Source organism: Aythya ferina (assembly GCF_964211825.1).
Source record: "Aythya ferina genome assembly, chromosome: 3".
NCBI classification, from domain to species: domain Eukaryota; kingdom Metazoa; phylum Chordata; class Aves; order Anseriformes; family Anatidae; genus Aythya; species Aythya ferina.
This window is the reverse complement of record NC_140298.1, coordinates 8257595-8280484: the sequence shown is the minus strand read 5'-3', so window position 1 is coordinate 8280484 and position 22890 is coordinate 8257595. Positions and strand designations below refer to the sequence as shown.

Genomic DNA, 22890 nt, shown 5'->3' with positions numbered 1-22890 from the left:
TTAATGCATCAGTGTCATCCAGGCCTCTGTGACACAGCTGTCGTGTCAGGAGCTGCCAGAAGGGACTGCTTTTGCAGCTGCAAAGAGATGCTGTGGGGAGCATCTGCAGCTCCCCACTGTCTCCTCTTCCATCATGGGCAAATCTCAGATGTTCCAGGCACTGTATAGCAACAAATAGTGCCTTGATTCCCTCAGGTTTTCTTTTTGCCATCAGAGAAATTATTTAACAAGTTCCTGCCATGCATTTGAAAGAAGCATTCAGTGAGTTATGTGAAAGTTCCCCTTTTTGTCTTGGTCTTGTCGTCAGATTGAGACTGAATGCCTCCTTTGGAAATATGCTTCAGACAAACCAAAGCATTGAAGTCCTACCTGGATACCTGGTGGAAATATAAGACTGGTGGAAATGTAAAGGACTGGGAGAGATGCTTACAGACAGAAGATTACATTATTCTATCTGTCTTTGCAAGTTATTATAATAGTCAAAAAACTTAGTGTAGCATGGTGTGGATTAGTGTAGAAGGCAAGCTTTGCTCAGTGGCACTTTCTCGTACAGATGTACTGCTGATGGCTTCAGTTCTGCTGAAATCTGGGTGTTAGGAAGGACTAAAATACTTTACTACTCTGGTCTTGGGTAAGGGCATGTCTAAATAGAAAGCTATTTGGGACAGAAATAATCCCCATCCTCTATTTTTTGCTTATAATATTTGGTAAAAATCCACTCTATTCTTAGCTCAGCAATTGATGAATACAATTAGATAGCAACAATCAAATTGTATGTAAAATGGTTGTGGTTGCTTATTTTTGTAACAGAGACATGTATGAAAACAGTTTACAATAATTTAGTTACATTATGCTTCCTGATCAGATTTTCCTAGAGATCTATGCTGTATGCAAACATGAAAGAACTTGGAAGCTGCTAGGCTTTCCGAAATGTTAATGTAAACATGTTGCATATGTAGGATTCACAAGCATTTTCTAGGCCAAATGCGTATCAGAATGTGGTTAACTGATTAATTGGCTAATAATTAATTGCTTTTGGACTTGGGCGTGCCTGTGCCATGTGGGTTTGGTTTGCAGGGATCATTAAGAGTGGTGCTTCTCCCTTCTGCAGTGGAAGTGTCCATCTAAGCAGCTGCTCTGTTTTTAGCAGCGAGCAGTAACCACTTCTGAGGAACAATTCCCCTGACCTATTTTAGGCAATTACTGCAGAGAAGAAAGAAAAATAATTGATTATCTAGTAGCACCTACCCCTACATAAAGCAAACCCAGACTTCTGGTTCGTGTTTCAAAACCTACGTGGATAAATTCTGCATTGGAGGACTGGTGAGACTGCAAATGCAAAAGTAGAAGTAGCAGCCAAATGCACCTATTGGTAATGTGAAGATTAGGAACACTTTTCTCCTCCTTGGACTGGATGAATTCTCTTCTGAGACTTGATTTCAATCTCTTGCCCAGTAGCACAAGCACTTATGTCTAGGGAAGGCTTCTGCTGGAGTTGGGTTCACAAGGGATGTGGTTTTTAGATGGAAATAGCAGCAATATTGGTGCCAAGAGGCATGTTTTGGACGGACTTAACTTGCTTTTTTCCCTAGTTCATTCTTTCATGGCTGAGACTGAAAATGGTGATATGTGGGATGGTTTAAACAGTTTCAGCTCTGTCTCTCTTACCCAATTTTCTCCAGTATCAAACTGTGGGGCAGCTCTTTCTTGGTGGGGGAAGTTAACAGGTCATGTTGTATATAGCAATTGCTCAACAAGCAGCTCCTTGCTAAGTAATGCAATTAGCCATCGCTAGCAAAGCCCAAGGCAGCTGCATTGGTATGTATTCATTTATCTGGGTTACTTCAGTGTTAGGTCAAAGAATAAAAGGGTAATGTGCTGTTAGAGACGACATGCAAACTGGTAGTCAATAATATTGCTCACACAGACTATGTTGTGCCAAAAAATTACTGTATCATTTAGCAGCCCAAAACTTTACTTTGAGTTTTATTTTAATGTTCCTCAGCTTTTTTTTTTTTTTTTTTTTTTTTTTTTTTTTTTACCCACCGTACTGAAACAGGGCTGAAACTTCCTTTTCATACCCAACTGTGGTGCAACATGGTGGGCTACTAATGCCACCTATGATCACGTAGTGTTTCAGGGCCCTGACGGATCTGGACGTAACAGTATGGTTTTTATAACCTTGTTATAAAAAGCAATTAGGGGCAACATCCATCTCCGCAGATATGCATCACATGGAGATGCAAGGAGCTTCCAACAGTGAATTTAATTATCAGCAAACACAGAGTACTCAGTGACCTGCGGTGCAGATAGCATGGGTCCCATCCTGCAATATTGGTCTCTTTCTATAAATGGCACCTAAACGGCTCTGATGCTGGACCCGGGCATAAGTGACAGGCCACCAAGGGCCTGTGGTTGGAGGCTTCCAACCTGGAAGGCTGAATCAGGAAATGTAATGCCAGCAAATCCAGTCCTGTCCCCCAAACACCAGCATGGACAGCCTTACAGTGCTGAGGAATAATCCAGAAGGAACTATGTGCTAACATCAGCAGTTACCAGCCATTTCTCAAGCATGTATAGAGCAGATTTTGATAACTAAATCCCTGCTGCAGAAAGTAATAAAATGAGCTGATGCCCCTTGTGCTTTAGTGCATAAGGGCAAGGAGAGCTTACATGGCTTACAGCTCTGTATGAAAGAGTCTTGAGGTCTTGTGAGCTGGCTGGGATGAGGTAATTCCTTATTTGATATTGAGGGGACATTAAAAATAAATTAATACAGACCTGGTTTTGTAAAGGTTTGCAGTGCTAAATTCGGATCCTCTGAAGTTTCTGAGGTTACTGGAGAAAGCTTGTTAGCGACCCTGCACCTCTCTGAAGCCAAAAGAGCTGCTAATTGGAGCCGTGCTCAGGTTGGACTATAAACAAGGAGGAGGAGGTGAGACATGCAAAGTGGGAAAAACGTGAGCAGTGGTGATGAAGTGTTGGAGTAGCTGGTCTTCTCTGCGGGGGGAGAGCTGTTGCACTAAGCACAACACCCTGACCTGCTGGACACGGGATAGCCCCAAGCTTTTCCTAGCTGAATGTCTCCAGCCAGCACAAGCTCTGCTGAGGACATCTGGAGACGCAGACCAGGCAGCTACCTGCTGACACGGAGGGTCTCAGGACACACAGGTTGTTTATCTTTCCCCAGCAAACTATTTAATGGCTCTGGGGCTGCCTTGGAGAGCCCTGTTGTATCTCCACCACGAAGCAGCCCTACTGGTGATTGCCCTGCTGCTCTGCAAAGGGCTGGGCAGCCACACAAAGATGTCTCCTTCAGTATTTCTGTAGTCCTGGGGAAGAACAACACCTACCATCACAAGGGCTCCTCTCATTTTGCTGCTGGCTTTCTCTCCTATTGTGATTTTGTCTGTACCAAGTGCCAGCTGGGTTCTGCAGCACTGATGCAGTCGGGTTTTCTGCCTATTTAAATGGGCTAATATCCATTTTTCAACGAGGCTGTGCCTAGTGCCTGACTTACAGTGCCATCTCTGCTGTGATCAGCTTGCCGAGACGCTCACAGGGGGTTGCTCGCAGGTAGCTAACTTTATCTTGAGTTTGACCCAGAATAAGAGAGCTTTTAGGACTGTTCCCAAGCATAACCTAAAAGCAGTAGGTGCAGAAGATGCTGTAGCTGAGCTATGTGCACAGAAACAAAAGGAATAGAACTTCAAATAATTTATTATTTATCATTTAATAAATAAATTGTTAATGAGTGGCTTCTCTAATTCTCATCTAAGCTGACTCTCATCAAAGCCACTGCTGAGCATGCCTCTTGGAAATGTAATCCAGCTCGCTCCCATCAGGGTGCACAGACTCTCTGAAGCTCAGGTCTCTCCAGCAGTCACAGAGCAGATAAGCCACGTTCAAGGCTGTAGCTATTTCAGAGCACTTCAGATCAGTTCAGCTCCATCTTGTTGGCACCACCTCAGGAAAATAGAGCAATTAAAACCACCTCCGTGTTACTTCTAGCTCTGCACTGCAGCAAGCAGGTGAAAACCATGAGGCAGCCTCACAGAGTGCTCCTGGGCCCAAACTTTAAGCTTGGGAGCTATGGGCAGATAAATACAAGTAGCAAGATACCAGTGGGGCTACACAACATTTCTCTTCAAAGTTTTGGCCTGATGCAGGTTCGTTCTCTGACATTGAGTAACTTAATTTCTTTGGCTTCATAACAACCTGGAAGGGGACAACCATGGGCCTTCATCTGCTTAGAGTGGCCAGTGTGAATAATTTCATTTTAAAATCTTGCCCAGTGCTTTGACCCTCCCTCGGGGAGGACGTGTGTGCCTGACAGAGGAGAGCTGGGCAGCGAGGCATTTCTTGTTTGGCTTTAGCAGCACTTGGCTGGACTCAACAGTCTCCCAGTGGCAGGAGGTGTTTGCAAACACATATGTGCGAGAGTGCTGGGGTAAGGTGTGTCCTGCGCCATACGGCATGTACAGCTGCATGTTGGCAGGTGTGAACTGTGCAGCTCTATTTGTGTGCACTGAAGATAGCTTTGGAAGAAGAAAGAGGCTGCTGAGAACTCTGGCTAGGTACTCGCTTCTCTTGTAACGTATTACTTTAATTTAAATTCACTTTACAGTCAGTGCACATGAGAATTATTTTGAAGGTTTAATTTGCTAGCTGCTGAATGCAATAAGGTGGCTATCAACGGAGAAGAAATAGCTTGACTGTTTGTTAATGCTCTTGGGCTGTACTGTAAGTACTCCAGGCAGCCGTAATGGTAGAGGAGCAAATAAAGCACAGTTGCTTTTGGAATCAGATGTTTTATTGTATCAATAGTTCTCTTTCTAGATAGTTACGTATACAGTGTTTTCTGGGACAGATAGCTGAGGGAATCTCTGTGGGTTCTCAAAAACATTCAGATAGAAAAGCTGTTAAAGCATTTAGAAGCACAATGTTTGCTCTCTTACTAGTGGAAAAAACTTCATTATATACATGTATATTATGTTTAGATTGGTGCTAATTTTCTGGCCATTTTGGTCAGCAGAAACCGTACTGAATTGCTTGGATTTGAACTGGGAATTTAATTTCTTAGGATGGCGAAATTTGATTTTATCTGCCATAAGCAACCATCTGGAGTAAGTTTATTTGTGTTACGTGGCTTGCATGTATTTATACCTCAGACTGAGATCCCTTAAATTGAATTCTCTGAATTTTTTCATATCATATAAATGACATTTGCTTGCAACACAGTGGAGTGATTACAGTGAATACTAAAATGGCAACATTCTGCAGTAAAAAAATTACAATGTGAAATGAACATTCATTTACAACAGAGTGTAAATTTATACTATTTAATGAAATGCATTCACTGTGCAGTCAAATACTTCTTGTGCCTATAGAAATACAATTACAAAGCATTGAAACTTATAATACTTAGCACAGAGACATTCTGTTGCACAGTAAAAATTATGTCATGTTTGTTCAAATTATGTTTGATAGAGTGAAATAAACACACTGCTTGCATATGTTTATTTCTCTCTATAGATAAAATTAAAAAATATCATAGCATCAATCTGCTGTACACCATAAGTCCTACACATGGGCTCATTCAGTATCAGCCATATTCCACCCCGCAACACAGCATCGTTAGCTGCTTGTTTGTGGTTGGGAGAGGGCCTCCATCAAAAAGGTTATGAGGGGACACGACTTGGCACAGACCACGAGTTGGTACAAAAGCTCCTGGAGCAGATCTCATGTGATTGATGAGCAAATGCTTTCAGCTGATATGTTAATCTTCCTCATCTGCAGGGGCTGGTGGGGCTGGGAGGCATTGAGGCATCTCTTACAAGGAGAAAGAGAGCTTGACTGAGGAGTTGGTTTGCAGGGAGAGTTCACACGTAACCCGTGTGAATGGTTATGTCGAAGCTGTCTCTAAGCAGTAACTGAGGCCTCAGGATAGACATCATTTTGCCAATATCCAAATAGAATACATTCATGGGTCTTGGGAATAAAACCTTACAGTCCACATGCCAAACTTGCTGTGGGGAGGCACTGCTGCAGTCCCTGCAGAAATGTATGCAGCAAGGGCTGGTTGTGGTGCCACTGTGAGGTGGAGCTGTGCTGTTCACTCAGGTGCTGGAGATAACTGAAATGTAAAATAATTGAAGTATAAAGGCATCAACTCCGAGCTCAGTGCCATTCAGTGCGTTGGGAGAGGGCTGATGATGCCTACAGAAAGCAGATTTGTGAGCATATACTGAGATGACACGTAGCTTCAGACAGGTTCAGAAATATTTCTAACAGCATATGCCTGGTGATTGCACTGACTCAATAGGCTGTAATTGTACTAGCAGAGTGCAGAATTTCTTGCTAGGCCTTTTGGGGGTTGTTCTGTTCAGACAGCATCAGCCATGCTATCAAAAATCACTTTTCATTTGTTTGTAAGCACTCTCCCTTTGACAGCCCCTGACTGTCCTGTAAAACATAGGGCAAACCCTTCTGTAGGTAGTCCCAGCTGCAGGGCTGTACTCGTACCGAGCCCCAACACCCATCCCTTGCTGGGGCTGCTGCTGAGGCTTCTCAGAGGGACCTGCCCCATGTCGTGCTTCCAGGGGAGGCAGGAACTCCTGCAGCTCAGGCTCCATCCAGATCTCCCAAGGGTGGTTTAAGACCATGTCAACAGGTGGTGGTAGGCAGGCGTTGACTCGTGCAGTTGGGGTGAAGGTCGATGCATTTGCGTCACTGATGCCAAATTAATGTTTATTTGCTGTTAGCAGTGTGGAGAGCTTTCCAAATACGCTGAAGGACAGGCAGGCTCTTACTCCAAGAAAGCAGATTAAACACCCCATGTTATGGTGCTGATCATCAAATAGCGTGGGATGCCCTTCACCAGTGCAAATTCTGCCTCGCTTTCTCTCTGTAGCCGGTGTAAAATTGCTGGCCGAAGATAACCACTTATCATGGTTCACAGGACTCTTTCTGTTCTGTAAATGCAAGGAGACTTGGTTCGCTGGGGCTAATGACTCATCTGTCCCTTTCGGTCTTCATCTCGGCTGAGAAAGTTGTTAGGTAAAATAAATGCCGTAATGATGAAGCTGGCCATTTCCTCTCTCCTTTTCAAAGGGCATCAGCTCATTACAACACTGAATGAAATGTTAAGGCTTGATATTCTGAAATGACAAACTCTGATTTACAGTTGCCCTTTTCACTCCGAAAGAGGAAAACTTGCTATTTATTCCAAACAAAGCGTAGTTTCAAACCAAATGGGCAAGAAGTTCAAGAAGTTGCCTGGTTTAACTTGGGGATTTGCTGCTACTGATTTTCTCCAAATTGCCTGTACGTTGCATAAAGCAGCTTGTTGAGGTTCCCCCCTGTAGTCTTTAGGCCCAGATATACAAAGATATTTGCTCTCTGCTTCCAGTTAATTTTTCATTAAGGATGGAAAGGGATAGGAACAGGGTGAGTGAAGGAGCTGTACCCCAGGAGGAGACAGAACAACTTAGAGGCTATTTGTGAATGTGGTATTTCCATTCCAGCTCTCATATCTGTGGTCAGCAAAGGCAAGGATGCAGGAGGAGGGCAGGGTCATGATGAAACCTGCTGTGGGGGCACTGGAAGGAGAGCAAGCATGGACAGAGGGGCTCTGCTGGCCCCCTTCTTGCCCCAGCCTTGCCTTATAGCTAAATTTGCTCTGCTCCTACGGCTGTTCTTGTGCTGAATAAACTAGCTCGGTACAAATTAAGAGGACAAGATGTTCAGAAGTAGCAAATTCACACATTGGTGTTTTTTTTTTTCTTCTTTGTTTGTTTTCCTAGCACATGAAAGCAAATTTAGATTTTTGGGGGTAGGGCATCCAAACTTGGGAGGTGGGGGGAGCTGCTCAGAAAAGCATTTCAGGACTCAAAGAGCTGAGTGCAATGTATCAAAGCAGCTTGTAAGTGAAGCTTTGAATTAACAAGATGAATTGCAGTAGCACTGATGCTAATAATAAATGGCAGGTTTCGTCCCATAGAGACCTGGGCAAAACCACGCTTTATCTTGGGATAGGTCTTATTTGTCTTCAGATTTCTGCTTCTGCAACTGCAGAACAAAATTTCCCACTAGGATTTGATTACCATGTCCTCAGTTTCCCTGGGTCAGATGGCTTTTAACATCCTCTGTGGTTCCCTGTTGCTTTGGCCTTCTGTTGAAACGGGTTTTCTGGCATGGGGTGGGGTAGGTGCCAAATAAAAGCAATACTGAGGATCAGCCAGGGAAGGCTGACTGCAATTCTAGGCTGGGTGCTCGCTTTTCAAACCAGGTACTGCTCAGTACAGCTAGGAGATGGCTCTCATTTGTGAGCAGTTCTGTGCAACAACAACAACAAAATGTTCTTTAATGTGAGCTCTCCCCAGAGAAATGCCAAGGATGCATCTTGCTGCGTTCTGCAAGGCACCCAGCTTTTTAAAGCTATGCAAGAGCCCGAAGATACAGATCAGAAAATCCCCTCCAGGATGAAAGTACCCAGTTTCCCAACCCCTCGAGCCACAGGAACTTCCACACCTAGCTGCTGCTGCGAATTCAGACTTTAAGACCAGACTTGTGCAGCTCTGCCATAGCCATGGAGGTATCTGTGACCTCCGTCCCTTCTCTGTGGCTCCGAAAGGATTGTATTTTATTTTAGTACAGTGGTTAACAATACAACCAGAGGGAAAAGGCGCTTGAATATGCTTCTGCCAATTGCTAGATTTAATCAAAAATTTTCTTTTGACCTTATTTTTCTGAGGAAAGTGGTTTTCCAGAGGAAATGCTTCAGAATGGGCAAGGGGGGAACAACAAATGAAACCTATTGACTGTGTCAGATCCAGGGAGGTTCACTACAGAATGGAAAACAAATTAAACCTCAACATTTCACATTTAAACTTAAAATTAAATGTTATTTAAACTAGAAGCACTACTTCTTTTCTCCATTCCAAATGCATAAAAGAGTTGACCTTGCACTGCCAGGGTGTTCTCCTGAGTTTCTCAGCCATCTCCAGCTAAACAGCTGCTCAGAAAAAAGGCAATCTGTTGGGAACGTGAATGTAGAATTTGAAGTCCATTCTTCAGTTTTTCCTTCCAAGGGAAATAGTGCTCATCAGTGGTGTTCTTTCCTTGTGACCAACAAAATCTCCTTTGTCAATGTGGTATGTGCAGAGACGCAATACATAGTCATAAATCCAGCCCAAGACTCTCTTGCAAAATAATTACACTTCAAGGGAATTTTAATCTCATGTTAACGAGACCCCCTGCAATCTTTGCTCTCTCAGTCATATTAGAAACTGATTTATAATTAATGACAACTGCAATGCCACTACCTTTGCATGAGAGAGATCTTTAGCTATCTCCTCAGAAGGGTTTGAAAAAATGGAAAATATGAGTGAAAGGTTTAATGATTGTATTTACAGCTGCTTTGCCGTGTTAATAATAAAGATAACAAGTGGCTGTCACTCATAAGGACCTGGAAGCTTAGAACACGAGCAAGAAAATAATCTTTCCATATAGAGCATACAAATTCCAGTAGAAAAGACCTTATTTCCATGAAACAGAGTGCATTTCAGGTGGCATACTATTTAATCACTGTATTTTGTCTTTAGAGAGGTACTGGAGTTAGTACTTTGACTAGTGTTTGACAGTTTACAGAGTTCATGTTCAGGATAAGGATGTTTGCAGGGTGGATGCTGTTAAGACTGTTAGACATAGGCTAGTTTAACACTGAATGTTGTTGTTTTTCTTCTTGCTTTTTTCCTCATTTTTCCCCCTCTAGGATTTACCAAATAAATAGGTCCCTAATGTATCTGCATTCTTCAACAGCATTAAAAAATCTGGGTCTGATTAATTAAAATCTCATTATCCATCATAATTGCAGTAGGTATGCAAAAATATAAAGATTTATTATTCAAGGAATTAATGCATTTCTCGAACTCTTTGGGGTTCATATGAGAGTTGGAAATGAGTGCTGTATAATAATTTGTTTCAGGAGAGCTAATTAAGTCAGTTCATTTATTCAGTTATCTAAGCCTGGTCTAATCCCATATACTGTTAAAACCTTGTGATGCTCCCAACTTCATTACTGACTTGAATTAATGTGAGGACACAAACAGAAAATGTTCCTTCCATTTAGTGATGCATGGGAGGTGCCAGGCTTGAGCCCCACAGCATAAATCCACAGCCAGCCGAGCTGCCAGAGATCCGGGCTCCTTTTTATAGGAAAATACCTTTGGTCCCGCCGGAGCCTCTAGATACCTACAGTTAAAGCTGCCTATATTGCAGTTTGCTGTTGAACCCCAAAGGGTCTGAGAGGGATGGAGGAGGTGTGCAAACAAGCTGTGATCACAACTGATGCTAGAGCTGGCATTTGCTTTGCACAAAGGGGCTGTGTTATGGGAAAAGAAATGGGTGGTCCTTGTGGTCACCCTTAGCCCTTTCTGCCTCTCTGCCTCATGCCAAACACTGGTGAGTCTACACAAACAAGAAATGAATCCAGTTGTTAATAAACAAAGGGCGTTTGTTTAAGATGAGCATTTGTTTTGGGTCCCTCTGACAGCTCTCTGAGGACGCTTGCTGCGAGGAGGAGGAAAAGGCCATGAGCTTGACCTTCTGCTGTATCTCTTGCTGGAAAGGCTACTAGCTCCTCTTAAAGTATTAAACCAAAATGCTTTTTTTAAAAATCAGCAGCAGTGAAACAAATAATTCCCATTGTCTTGCTTTGCGGAGATCCTTTTGCTTTACAGATATGAGACAATAAATTAGCGAAGAGGAGAAGGTAACTTCTTGCTGTTTGCAAGACAAAATGTGAGATGCTGCCCACCCAACTCTAAATACCAAAATGTCATGTAGAAATGGGCCAAGAGGAACCATAGGCCATAATGTCATGCACCAAGTGCAGTGGTTGAATATTTTTGGGTGGCCCAGTTGTTTTGCAATACAGGCTTTGTAGATTTGAGAATTGTGTACAGCAATATGGTCCTACTCTATTTTTCCCTGAGATGTTCTACTTCTGTATGGGCAGTTGAATAAAGGCTGAATTCTCCTAAACTGGCAGTGACACCAACAGACTGACAGCTTCCTGAGGGAGAGTATCTAAAAACTTATTAAACAGCTCATTTGGAAAGAGAGCTCTGCTGAAATCCAGCTCCAGGAAACTAACCTCGATGTAGTGCTTAGAGTTGATATGGGTATCTTATGTCAAATGTGCTTGGAGAAAGCTCTGGAGACTTCAGACCTCATGCAAACCAGGTGTACTAGGCGACCATTTGACTTCTTTCCATAAAATTGCACCCACCTTAAATGAGTACTTAAATCTGAAACTTGTTTGAGTATGTTGTGTGCTGTTTCTCATGAAAAATCTAAGGGAAAAATAAATTGCAGTTCAATAGGAATAGCATGAAAATATTGCATTAGGTAATACAGGAGAGATTTACAGGAAGCTTAAGTTTTGCCAAGGAGGGCTGAAGAAGTATTTTAGCCCTTGCATTTCTGTACTAAGGGAAATATTTATTAGCGAGCTGATACAATTGAGCAGTGTGTGTTCTGGGTAAACTGACTTATAAATTGCTGTTTTGCATTTGAGGCTGCAGATCTCTTTTCTGGTGAACTGGAAGAATAGACTCATCAGCCCAATGAAGTGATGATGGCCTTCTAAAATTCCTAGAGAGCAGGTTTTCTTGGCTGTGCACTTCATAAATTCTACATCCAGTCATTCAAGTTTTTTCTGTGGTCATGCAAAAAATAGCTTTTTATTAATGAAGGTTTGGGCTTTCTCCTCCACATTGTGAATAATCTCCATTATTAAACGCTGACACCATTGATTATCCCACTTTATTGCATCTTCTAAGAATACGTAGCCAATTAAACCCCTCTGCCTTTCTAAGGGTGAACAAGGCACGTAGACTCCTAATAGTCCCACCACAGCATGTTGTTCCTTTGTTACTAAGGCAGCAATTAACAAGTTTCTAATGGAACAAAAGCTTCGAGAGACAAGCGCAGCATGATAATAGGAAGGTGTCTAAGTTTTTTTTTCCGTCTCAACATGGTAAGATCTTGTATAACCCTTCCCCCCTTGAGTTGAACAGCCCCATCAAGGTGCTCGGTGTGGGATTTTTTTTCCTTTGCTCTCTGCTGCAGTGCATCTAAAAATAATGATATTTACACATGTTCAATTATTAAAAGGTTCTAAAACATAAATTTGAACTGCAGTCCTGTTAGAAGTGAGAGGTGTTTTAATGTCAGGAAAAGGGAAAAAATATCTTTTTTTTCTTCTTATGAGGATGATCTCTGTGGTATAGTTGAATTCTGCACTGTCAGGTTTTGCTGATGGAGTAATTGTTTTTTAAAGCAATTCTTTCAGTTTTTAATGTCATGTTTATGCAAATTAAGACACAGCAAGAGAAAGCGAGGCCAAGAAGCAGACTTGTCAACTTTCCAAAATAATCTATACGATTATTTTTTTAAATAAAAGTCTCAGTTGGGAAATAATTGCCTCTGTGCATGAGATTAATAACCAAGTAATTTGCTATTGTTTTTCATTAAGAGAGTTGGTTTTCAGCTGAGCTATTTAAAAATCTATAAAGGTACCTCCTGAATTTCTGGTTATTTTTAAAGCAAATGATATGTTCTGAAATCTAAAACACTTTTTTTTTTTTTTTTTTTTTTTTCCTCTCCAGTGAACTTGAACCTGTCTGGGCTTAGTTTTGCACTTTGGTGCACGTTAGTATTTTTAAATCTGCAAGGAGCAGGACTGTTGCAGCTGCACTGGGAAGCCCTATCATCCACATGTGTTTTTAAATTCCCCTTCCACGTGGGGAGAGGATGGTCTGGTGGGTGGCTGGGAGAAGGGCTGGCACAGGGCTTGGTTCTCCAAAGTGATCAAGAAGCATTGGGGTAGATTGCAGACCTCCTCTATTTAGCTCATGAAAAATAAGTAATGTTGTTGTCCTTTATTTGTCTATCTCATATAAAATGCAATCTTATAAAATATAAACTTCTGAAGGTTGGATCTGTCTCCCACTGAGTGGCTGGACATTGACTGTATTGTTCTCAGGAGGCAGGAGTGAGAAGGAAGAGAGCTTGCCAGCCAAGAGCAAAAGGACGTACTCATGGCCATTAACTTTCCTCATGGCAAGTAATGTTTCTGTGAAAGAAAGTGCTGTGGTTTTAGTTTTTAAGGATAGCATGTCACAGGAGATGTGTGGTAAAGCTCCAAAACTGCATCCTTTGGATGCAGCCTGTAACTGTGAGAGACCTGCACTAAAACTGGAAATCACGTCAAATGTGACTAATTTCAGGCTGTGCTGTGAACCTGAATCATGTCTGGGAAGTTGTGAAGGGAATCTGTCCTTAGCTTTAAGGGGAAATTTCAAATTAAGTGTTTGCATGAACATATGCTCAGTTCATGCAACCCAACTTGTACCTGCATCTGAGAAGGGGCTGCTTTGGTTGTTTCTGGTTTATTTTTCAAGGAAGTCCTGCAGGGAGCTCGTGCAGTTCCTCAATAGCTGTGTACCCATGATTTGTTTGTTTGTTTATTTATTTATTTATTTTTAAATATATATATTTTAAGCAAGTAAATAGTAATAGACTTGAGAATTTGGCAAAAACTTTGACCTTTAAACTTTGGTGAATTTAGATTCCATACAGAAGCTTGTGACTTAAGACAGATTTTTAAAATTAATTGAAATTGTGCTGGTAGAGCTGGTATTTGTCAATGCAATTAGTTTGGTGTGGGTAGGAAACAGGGACTCATTTATTTGGATAATAGTGTCCTCTGTATTTGGATTTCGGACTCTTTTCTTCATGAGTGCTTTATCAGTATGTAGGGGGTAAAAAAAGGTCTTCCACTTCAGTACTGTAACTGAATAAATGCTTGAAATGCATTTTGTAGTCATGTAGCAGCAGCAAACAAAATGTTAGAACAGTGAAAGACGAGAATAAAACATCAAATATAATCACCCACTTGTAACATAACAGATGATATACCTTCACTGGGGATTCTAGCTACATTATCTGAAATAGTACAATACTATAGAATGAGAGAGGATCTGGAGAGGTGAATTTTTTCTGGAAATTTCCCGCTTGTCCTTAGTCTTAGTGATGGAAAAGTTGAATTTAAGCAGTAGATGTATCAGAGGGGGTGCGTAGAAATGAGTGCTGGAGAAGGTGCACTTCTGTGTGCCCTTGGTCATAAGGTGTTACAAGGGAGTCAGCTATACTGGAGGACAAGTGGAAATTGGGAGGAACTGTCTGTACCATTAGCCAGTGTGACTGCGTAGGGGCAGGACAGTGTATCTGTATCTGGAGGGACTCTGAAGAGCAACAACTGTTTACGTAGGTGAGCAGATTAATCTGGCACTGAGTCCTGGGTTCTGCAAGGGTCAATCATACACCCAGAGACAAGGTTCAGGAGAAAATTCCTGTATAAGCTTACCATTTTGTGACTCTGTTTACCCATGCCTCACACCCCTGAGAACTCTACCTCCTCACAGTAATCAGGCTGTGTTGTTCCTGCATGGATTTGCAGCACAAAGTGGCAGAATAACCCCAGGCTATTACGATGGGGCAGGGAGAGCCTGTGGTCAGGCTACCTTCCCCAAAAGCTTGTGTGCAATGTATGGATGTCGAGCATGCCAACCCACCACAAAATTTGTATGCAAATGCATGATCTGCATCCTAAATGTCTCCTGGATCATCCCCTACCATGGTTTTTCCCCGCCCCATGTGCAAGCAGAACTGAATTGAGTCACAAATACTCACAAAGACCAGCAGACCTTTGCTCTTGCACTGGCCCACTGAGTGCATGCAGGTGGGATCTGTGAGACCATGGGTAATTTGTATCAGATGTTTCCCTTGCAGGAACAGTATTTGGGGTCATTTCAATAACTTGATACACCTGCGTTTTTCTAACAGGCTGTTAAACCATTTTAAACTGTCCAAACCTCCCTCCTTACAATGGGATATACAAAATCATGGTAATGCCATTTATGAGAGGAACAAACTGCTGTCAGATCCCCCTCCATATACTCAAAGAGCAAGTGTACAATTGCAAATCCATTGAACTGCACTCCATTATCTCTTATTAATGGGAAATTGTCCATAAATTGCTGAGGCGTGACTGGTTTCTTTTCCCCAACACAGCTGCAGTCTCTTTATCCTGCGATATTCCAGCCTCTCGAAAAATGAAAAGAGAAAGCGGTGAGTGGGGGTGGGAGCGATGGGAGGAGGGTGGCTGGGAAACCACTTGCGGCAGCATCTTCCAGCAGCCTCATCTTCCAACAGCAAGCAGGAAAAAGGGAGGAATTTGCTGTGGTATAGTGAATGTGTGTTTACATGAGGAGAAACTGCCCCACTCACATCACTGTGACCACAAACAGGGGCAGGATGCCCTTTCAGTAACACAGCCATCTCCTCCTCCTCCTCCTCCTCCTGATAGCCTGTCTCTGCAGCAGAGGGATGGGTGTGGGTGAGCTCTGAGTGGGACCCAGCTCTCACTGAGGCTTTAGTTCCCTCTTAGCTTTTATATCTGATTTCGTAGCAGCTGGAAAGGAGAAATCAGTTTGGCTGGGTTTTCGAAAGGACTCAGCACTCCTTGATACAGAACAAAAATCTGCTGCAAACATTACAGAAGGAGATGTTGAAAGTATCTAAATCTGGCCCCAGGCTGTTATCAACGGCTCTGTGCTGCCTGAAGGGGGGGGGGATGGTGCAAAGTATGGTAGAGGGGGGGCTGAACTCTTAAATCAGGACTCTGACACCAAGGTGTGTTGAAGTTCAGTCTAGCAGTGACCAGCTTTGCAACTCCTAGATCCTCGTTTACATTCTGGATCCCCATGAGTTATCTGCCCAGGCACTGTACATCTTTTCAAGCAGCACACATGCTCCTGGAACAGAGCTGCAGGTGTCAGGAGCTGCAGAACAGGGCAGAGGTCCGGGCACACTCACTCAGTGGTTGCCCTGTCTGTGTGGCCCCTTTCCTCCAGCCTCACCAGAACAAGGAAATGAGCGACCTTCTGTCACAAGTAACAAAAAGCCATACAGTTTTCCCTCTGTTAATTACACCACAGACCGTTTAACTCTGTAAACGAGCTGCTTGGCAGGCTTTCAGAACAATTACACAACTCCCTCTCCCCCTCTCCCCACATTAGCATCGAGAGCAGCCCAGCTGTGAGGCCGATGAGCCTCGGCACCATCCACCTCTTGGTGGACACCCAACAGGAGCCTCCGTCTTGCCAGAGGACAAGGCCACAGCCACCCTGTTACTGCTATGGGTTTTGGGGACAGATGCCTGGGTGATGGAGGGAGTTTGGCACCAGCCATCAGCAGGTGGCAGGGCATGGGGCAAGCCACCTGTCTGTGGCTCCATCTCTTCACCTGTCGAGTGGAAAGAATGACCCCAACCTTCTCTCAGAGTGCTTTGGGATCAGCTACAGAGGAAACCCAGCAGGAATCATTAACGTTAAGCAGGGAGAAGAGACAGCGGCATCTGCCAGTGCTGTGTAAGGGACCTCAGGTCTTGATCTGGCTTGATAGGGCATGGCCTCTTAAATATAAGGTCTGTGCTGTTGAGGGGGACAGCTGACAGAGAGTTAGGATTTGTGTAACCGCATGGGGAAATGCGAGCAGGGCTATTGCCTCCAGGTTCCCATGACGACTTCTCACTACAGTAAATGTTACAGAACACAAGGTACCCTAAGTGTGAGGTTGCTCACCCATTAATTACTAAGCTCATTGCCTGAGGTATACAATGCAAAACACAGTGGAAATTTTATTTTTATTTTTTGGTGGCAAATACAACTTTGTACAGTGAGCACCAGCTTGTCTTTCTGCCAGGAAGGTCCAGTACAGTTTTTGAGCTAGTAAAATATACCCAGTCATCCCAGCTACAGAAGAAAACATTACTTTTCTGAGGATGCTCTACAGCACTGGAAGGATTCTAGAACTGGTTGCAGAAAGTTTTGCCATTGAAGAGAGAAGTAGCTCTTAATCCTTTGATACATAAGGGTTCATAATGGAATGTAATAGAGGTATTTTTCCCCAAAGGATACACAGATTCCATTAAATACTATTGCTTGACATAAATTTAATATTAAAAAAAAAATGTTATTTAGGATGACATACAGAGATAGATATTTATGAACCAGATTCTTAGCTGCTTTGTATCAACATTACATTAATTGAAAGCTTGGTCCTTAAGTGCTACTTATCGATTTCTTTATTTTTATGATTTCTCCCCCCGCTACCCCACTCCATTGTCTGCTTTCTTTCCTATTCCATGAGGATTTTCCCTGTGCTCTGAGTCTGGCTGGGGGCTGATTGTGGGGAGACATTAAGCAGCTAAGTACCTGTGCTGCTGGAAATGGGGGCTTGGGCTGAGCCCAGCCATTCAGAGACAACTGTCACTTCACGCTTGCATTTTGTGACATATTACAGAATGCTGCTGCTCTGCGCAGCAATTTTGTCATTATTTGAGTTAGAAAGAAAAATGGGAAATCCATTACAAGCCAGACTTTGTTATGACACAAGAGAAGAATCCCCTGGGAAGTTAGATTAAATTCTCTTTCAAAATAAAATAAAAATGCCACCGTGCTTGACAACATTAGATTTATTATATGTTTACATCAGAAAATCTAGGTATAGTCCTTGTCAAAAGTTCTTTAGATGCTGAGATATGCAAGACAAAGAAAATCACTCCTCGAGTCATTGAAAGGGAAGTTCATTACTGAATTGGAATTAGAAGATGTGAATGGGTAGAGAACTGGGCAGCTGGGTTCCCTAGCTGTGGGCTGACTCCTAGCAGCCCGTGAGAGCTGCTCAGGACTGCTGGGCTGTGAAGCAGGCAGAGAGGTGTGCTGTGGATGTGTTGCATTTTGCAGGGGATTGAGCAAAGATGTTTTATCCTACAAATGGAGCGGACTTGGAGAAAGGCTCAGTTAGCAGCTATGGCTCATCTAACAGATGGCAACTTGCTATACCTTGCTAACTGAATTTCTCCTGATTGTATACCTATATCTGGAAGACGAAAAGTGCTATTTTGTATGATTAAATCCCAGGGACACTGCTCATGTTTAATGATTATGCCAACGTTAGTCCCGGTCCTACAATGAATTAGGCATGTTCACCTCTGATACTAACTCCAGACGCTGGCACTGGACATATTTTCAGATTAGGCTGCAGGCCTGAGAAATAGAAATTAATGGAAAGACTTTACTTACCTCAACTGTGCGTTATCCTGGACTGCACATCTTGGATACTGATTCATCCCCTGTGATCTGCTCCCAGAGGGTAGGTGCATGCATGTGGGGAAGCTGGAGCTGTTATCACGAATGATAGAATTTCCTGCAGGAAAACCTACAGAAGGAAGGGGGAATGGGTTGAGGATGACATTGGTTGATTTTGAATTGAGGATGATTTGGCAATCTCATGGGTTGAGATTGCCAAAAAGGAATGGGCACCACTTGGAGCAGATGCATCTGTGCTGGATAACTGGCCTTTTCCAGGATGCTGGGCATGGTAAGTGGGAATGTGTGGGAAGTAGCTACATGTGAAAAAATGTACCTATGTAAAATGAGGTCACGTGGAGTAAATATGCAAATAAATGCCATGTCTTTAGGTCAGTGGGAAATCTTCACAAACTTGCCAGTTTGACTTGCTTAAGGGAAATTAGTTGGGAGCCTCAGAAAGCAGGAGAGCAGGAGGTTTTTCTTGTTTCTGTAGTATTTCCCACTATTCGGGAACAATAATGCTAGAAAATGAGACTGTTATTTTATGATTCCCAGATGTGTTGATAAAAAGCCTGTGGGGAAAAAACATGTGAAAATATACAAACGGTGCTCTCTCAGCAGACACCTGTGAAATAGGACGGGAAGAAAACTGCCTGTTCTTTGCAGGAATGGGTACATTAGCTGGAAGAGGAGTCGGGGTGGGGAGAGGAGGAGGAGGCGGCTGCAGAGGTTTAAGAGAAACCTGGAGACAAGGAAAACCGAGGAGAGGTGAAAGAAGTTACCAGCATGAATAAAATAAGAAAGGAGACTTAAGGATTGTTAAAATAAAATACTTCTGTTCCCGAAGTTTTTCTTCTGTACGTTCAAAAGCTTGTGAAAGATTCTGCTTCTAGCTGTGAATTTAGCTTGAAGTCCCTGACTCCAGCACTTTGAGAGAGCATTAAGATTCATTTAAAATCTTTTATTCCTTTTGATGCAATAAAACCGATATAGTACTTTCCTAAATGAGTATCCATTAAAGGGACAAAGCTATGAAAGAGTCATTTCCCACAAAATATGGAATCCAATAAGGTTTATTAGGTACCATTTAGTGAATGGCAGAAGCTTATGAAGTGTATGGATAAGTTTCCAATCACCTTTTCATTCGTCTCCTAGAAGATGCACAGCACACAGCACACCCAGCTCTTCCTCCTCCCCCATAGGTCAAACACAGGATCGGATTTGTTTATGCACCATTTAACTTTGTCTTATATCTCCTACAACATTATAACTTTGTCTTTTATCTTTTCAGCACCACTGACAGGATGAATTCAAAATGTGGCTTGACCCTGTGATGCACTTGGCAGCTGAGCCTCCCTATGTGGTCCCAGGCTCCAGACGCACTCAAGGAGGGCAGCAAGGGTTGTTTTTTCTCTCTCTTTCCCTTCTGTTTATTCAGCAAAGTTAATTTAAAATCTGATTCCTGCTTACATGGAGACATCACCGGGACTGGTGTCAGGAGGAGGAGGAGGGGTAAGAGTGGTTGCGTGGTTTCCCCACCCAGAGACGAGCTTGGTCTCCAAACTGAGATTTCTCTTCTGACGGTGGAGGCCAGAGTTTGGAAGAGCATGGGAGTCTCTGGGTTTGGTGGCTAGATTCCTTGTGGGATTTTCAAGGAGGTGGTACACTTCTTTTTCATCTTTGTGAAATGGGAAAAGTATTCCTTCCCTGGCCTGTAGCACTGCGGTGAAGCTGTATGTGCTAGAGACTCTGCAAGGTGCTAAATAGTGTAGTAGCAGGGGGACCCATCCACGTCTTGCTCTGGGCAAAGCATTCTGAGAACAGCCTGTCAGTGCAGCTAATGGGATATGTCCCACGGTGTTTGTAGGTTCATGAAATCTTTGTTCCCTTGTAATTGATGTTGGCACTTAGCACCACAAGCTGTGCTCCTGGAAGCCAACCTCCTCGCATAGCTGATTTTATGGTATGGGAGGCTTGGTGCTATAGCATTCATTCTTTCCATCATGCTGAACAATGAAATTAAGTCAAACTAAAAGCATCTTTCTTTAGACTGAAATTTGCCCATATTCTTTTGGGTCTATTGCATGGTGGCAGAGTGTAAGAAAACCTTAAAACGTGGAAATGTAATAATAAACAATAATAATAATATATATAAAAAGAAAACAGTTTTGTTGTTTTATATAATATTGAAGTGATGGGGTTTAGTTTTGGTAGCCAATCTTCTACTTTGCTCTTAAAATGAAAGGAAGTTATGACTACTTCTGGACAGAAAGTGGGAGAAAACACCACAAAATAGCCTTTTTCTCAGGAACTATTTGGAGCTGACTGATTGTGATTTAAATATAGAATTCAGAAAAATAAAAATAATAAAAAAAAAAAGTTTAACAAAAGTTGGAACTGGAGGAAAGGATTTGAAATTTCTGATCAGGAAGTTGCATATACAAGGTAATTACATTTTCTGTGAAATAAAGAACAAATGCAATTTTATGCAATTTTCTCTGTTTCCAGCATATTCCCCTCACTAGCTGCAATCCTGTCCAGCTGTGGGCAGAACCACAGAGCATAGGAAAGGAGACTTTACCTCGGTAATCTAGCAGACTACCAAGGATCAGAAAGATGCTTAATTCTGCATCTTTATGTTATGGAAGCATCCTGATTCTTGGTGTGTGGGTGTTTATGTGTGTGGGTACACTTTTTTTTTTTTTTCATAATTTTTCCTTTCCCCTTTATCTTGCCTTCCTGCTTTGATCTCTCAGAGAAAAAAAAAAAAAAAAATTATATATATGCACTTACCCTCCTGAGTAGGGGAGGCAGGTGGGCAGTCCATTCTCGCCTCGGCAGGTGCACAGAAACTCTTATTACTGTTAATGTGCAAGTGACATGCACAAAAGAATTTGTCTCTTATACGTATATATTTTTGAAATGCTGCTTTCAGACAATGCAGTAAGAGGATTTGCATGATAATATGAAGGATAATGGATTTCTGGCAATAAAATCTAACAAGCTGCTTTATGAGGTACTTTGTATATTTCTTATTTGTTTTATAGGAGCAGCAAGAAGCCCAGGGATATGTCTCTGCTGTAGGAAACTCTTTCTATACGCGTTACAAATAGTCATGCTCTGTCTGTTTTCTGTATGTTTGGGTTGGTTTTCTCTCTTCTCCCTCACTCTGAAGTAAGCACATATGAAGGCAACACATTTGTATAGATGTTTTTTGTCATTGTCCAGTGATAATCCGAAAAGTAAAACCACATCAAAGATAGATGTAAGCAAGTTTCTCTCCTGACAGGAAAAACTCACAAAAAGGGATGTCATGTCACGAATTGACATGAAAAAGAATCCAATTTGAATAATAAAATACTTTTCCCAAAGTACTTGTTTTCACACTAATGCAAGTAAGCCACATGTGCAAGCACTCAGCCCTTACTCTGCTTGCCAGTACCAGGGTAGGTGTGATAATTTTGTCATCTGTGCTGCTTGGTTTTCCTGTGCATTAGCTTTGCTTCTAAATTAAACTCCACACTATTAATGGCTCAAAAAAAAAAAAAAAAAAAAAAAAAAAAAAAAAAAAAAAGCCGGTTAGTTCATCATTTTAAGAGAAAGGAAAACAAAAAACAACATCAGATTTAACTGTAGTTCTGGTTCTCAGCTGTGCTGTGTCTGCAAAACTCCTGTGATTTTTTTTGTAGAAACTGATGCTTTTACTTTGAGGGCAATAGACCTATCCTGATTTACATCAGCTTATGACCTGTCTTTGGATAACATATATAGCTGTATGGCTATATTTATATATGTATTTAATTTTGGTCAGAAATCTCAGTCCTTCTAAATTACATGAACAGTAGTTTGTTCTGGATGGGGGAGAGAGGGAAGAGAGGAAAATGCAGTTTTGAAGTATGACTTGACTTCTGCTTTCTTGCCCTGATATGTATCTTTATGGATATAATTAGCAGGCAGGAAAAAATGAGAACTGATTCAAAAAAAAATAATCTAAGGAAGATTGTGTGATTATCCCAGTAGGAAACAAATTTGATTTATGGATGAATTATGCCCATAGCACTACACTTAAGAAAGTAAATTTTAGGGAGTTATAGAAGTGAATGGGCCAGCTCCACTGGGGGGAATCGGTGAAAATGAAAGGGGTAGGAAAAAGGCTGCAGGATGCTAACTGGAGCAGTAATTAAAACAGAAGAGGTCTTCGCTCCTTTTGGAAAAATGCAAGTTAAAATAAAATAAACCCTAAAGAAGAAGAAAATCCATGAGAGGAGAGCAGCATTTCACAGGGGAGGACTCAACAGCTGAAAGCAGAAAACGAGTGCTGGGAATTGAGGAATGGTGGCAGAGAAATAGCGGAAAGTAAAAAGCTGGAGTAGTCAGAAAGCAAAGCAAAACAAGTGGTGAGCAAAACAGGGGATTTCATCGGCAGGTGGAGTGCTCAGCAGAGCTGCCCAGCTGTGCCCCAAACTCACAGTCCAGTACAGACCCTGCAAAGACCTCCAAAAATCTTATTTTATGCTCTCTGTTTACAGGTTGAAGGAGATGGGAAAGGAACTGGGGGATAAAAGTGATCAGTGGCTTTACATGAGATGCAGAGGGAGAGGAGAGCATATGGGCTGTGAAGGCAACACTGGGAACCAAACTGATATGAAGTGAGCATCTAATGGGC

The 22890-nt window shown here is 42.2% G+C and overlaps 1 protein-coding gene across 6 annotated transcripts in view; it reads left to right on the top strand.

Annotated features, from left to right (window-relative positions):
• The window catches only part of LOC311433228 (uncharacterized protein), an 81053-nt gene that overhangs the window by 16292 nt on the left and 41871 nt on the right, over positions 1-22890 (top strand). For 3 of the 6 annotated variants that reach the window (XM_084512147.1, XM_084512151.1, XM_084512150.1), the window contains exon 8: positions 22754-22873. The exons of 2 other annotated variants lie outside the window; for them this stretch is intronic. The gene's annotated coding sequence lies outside the window, so the exon portion shown is untranslated. Of the gene's footprint in view, positions 1-19515; positions 19626-22753; positions 22874-22890 lie in introns of all 6 variants that reach the window. One more of the 6 variants, XM_084512146.1, reaches the window with a different exon arrangement.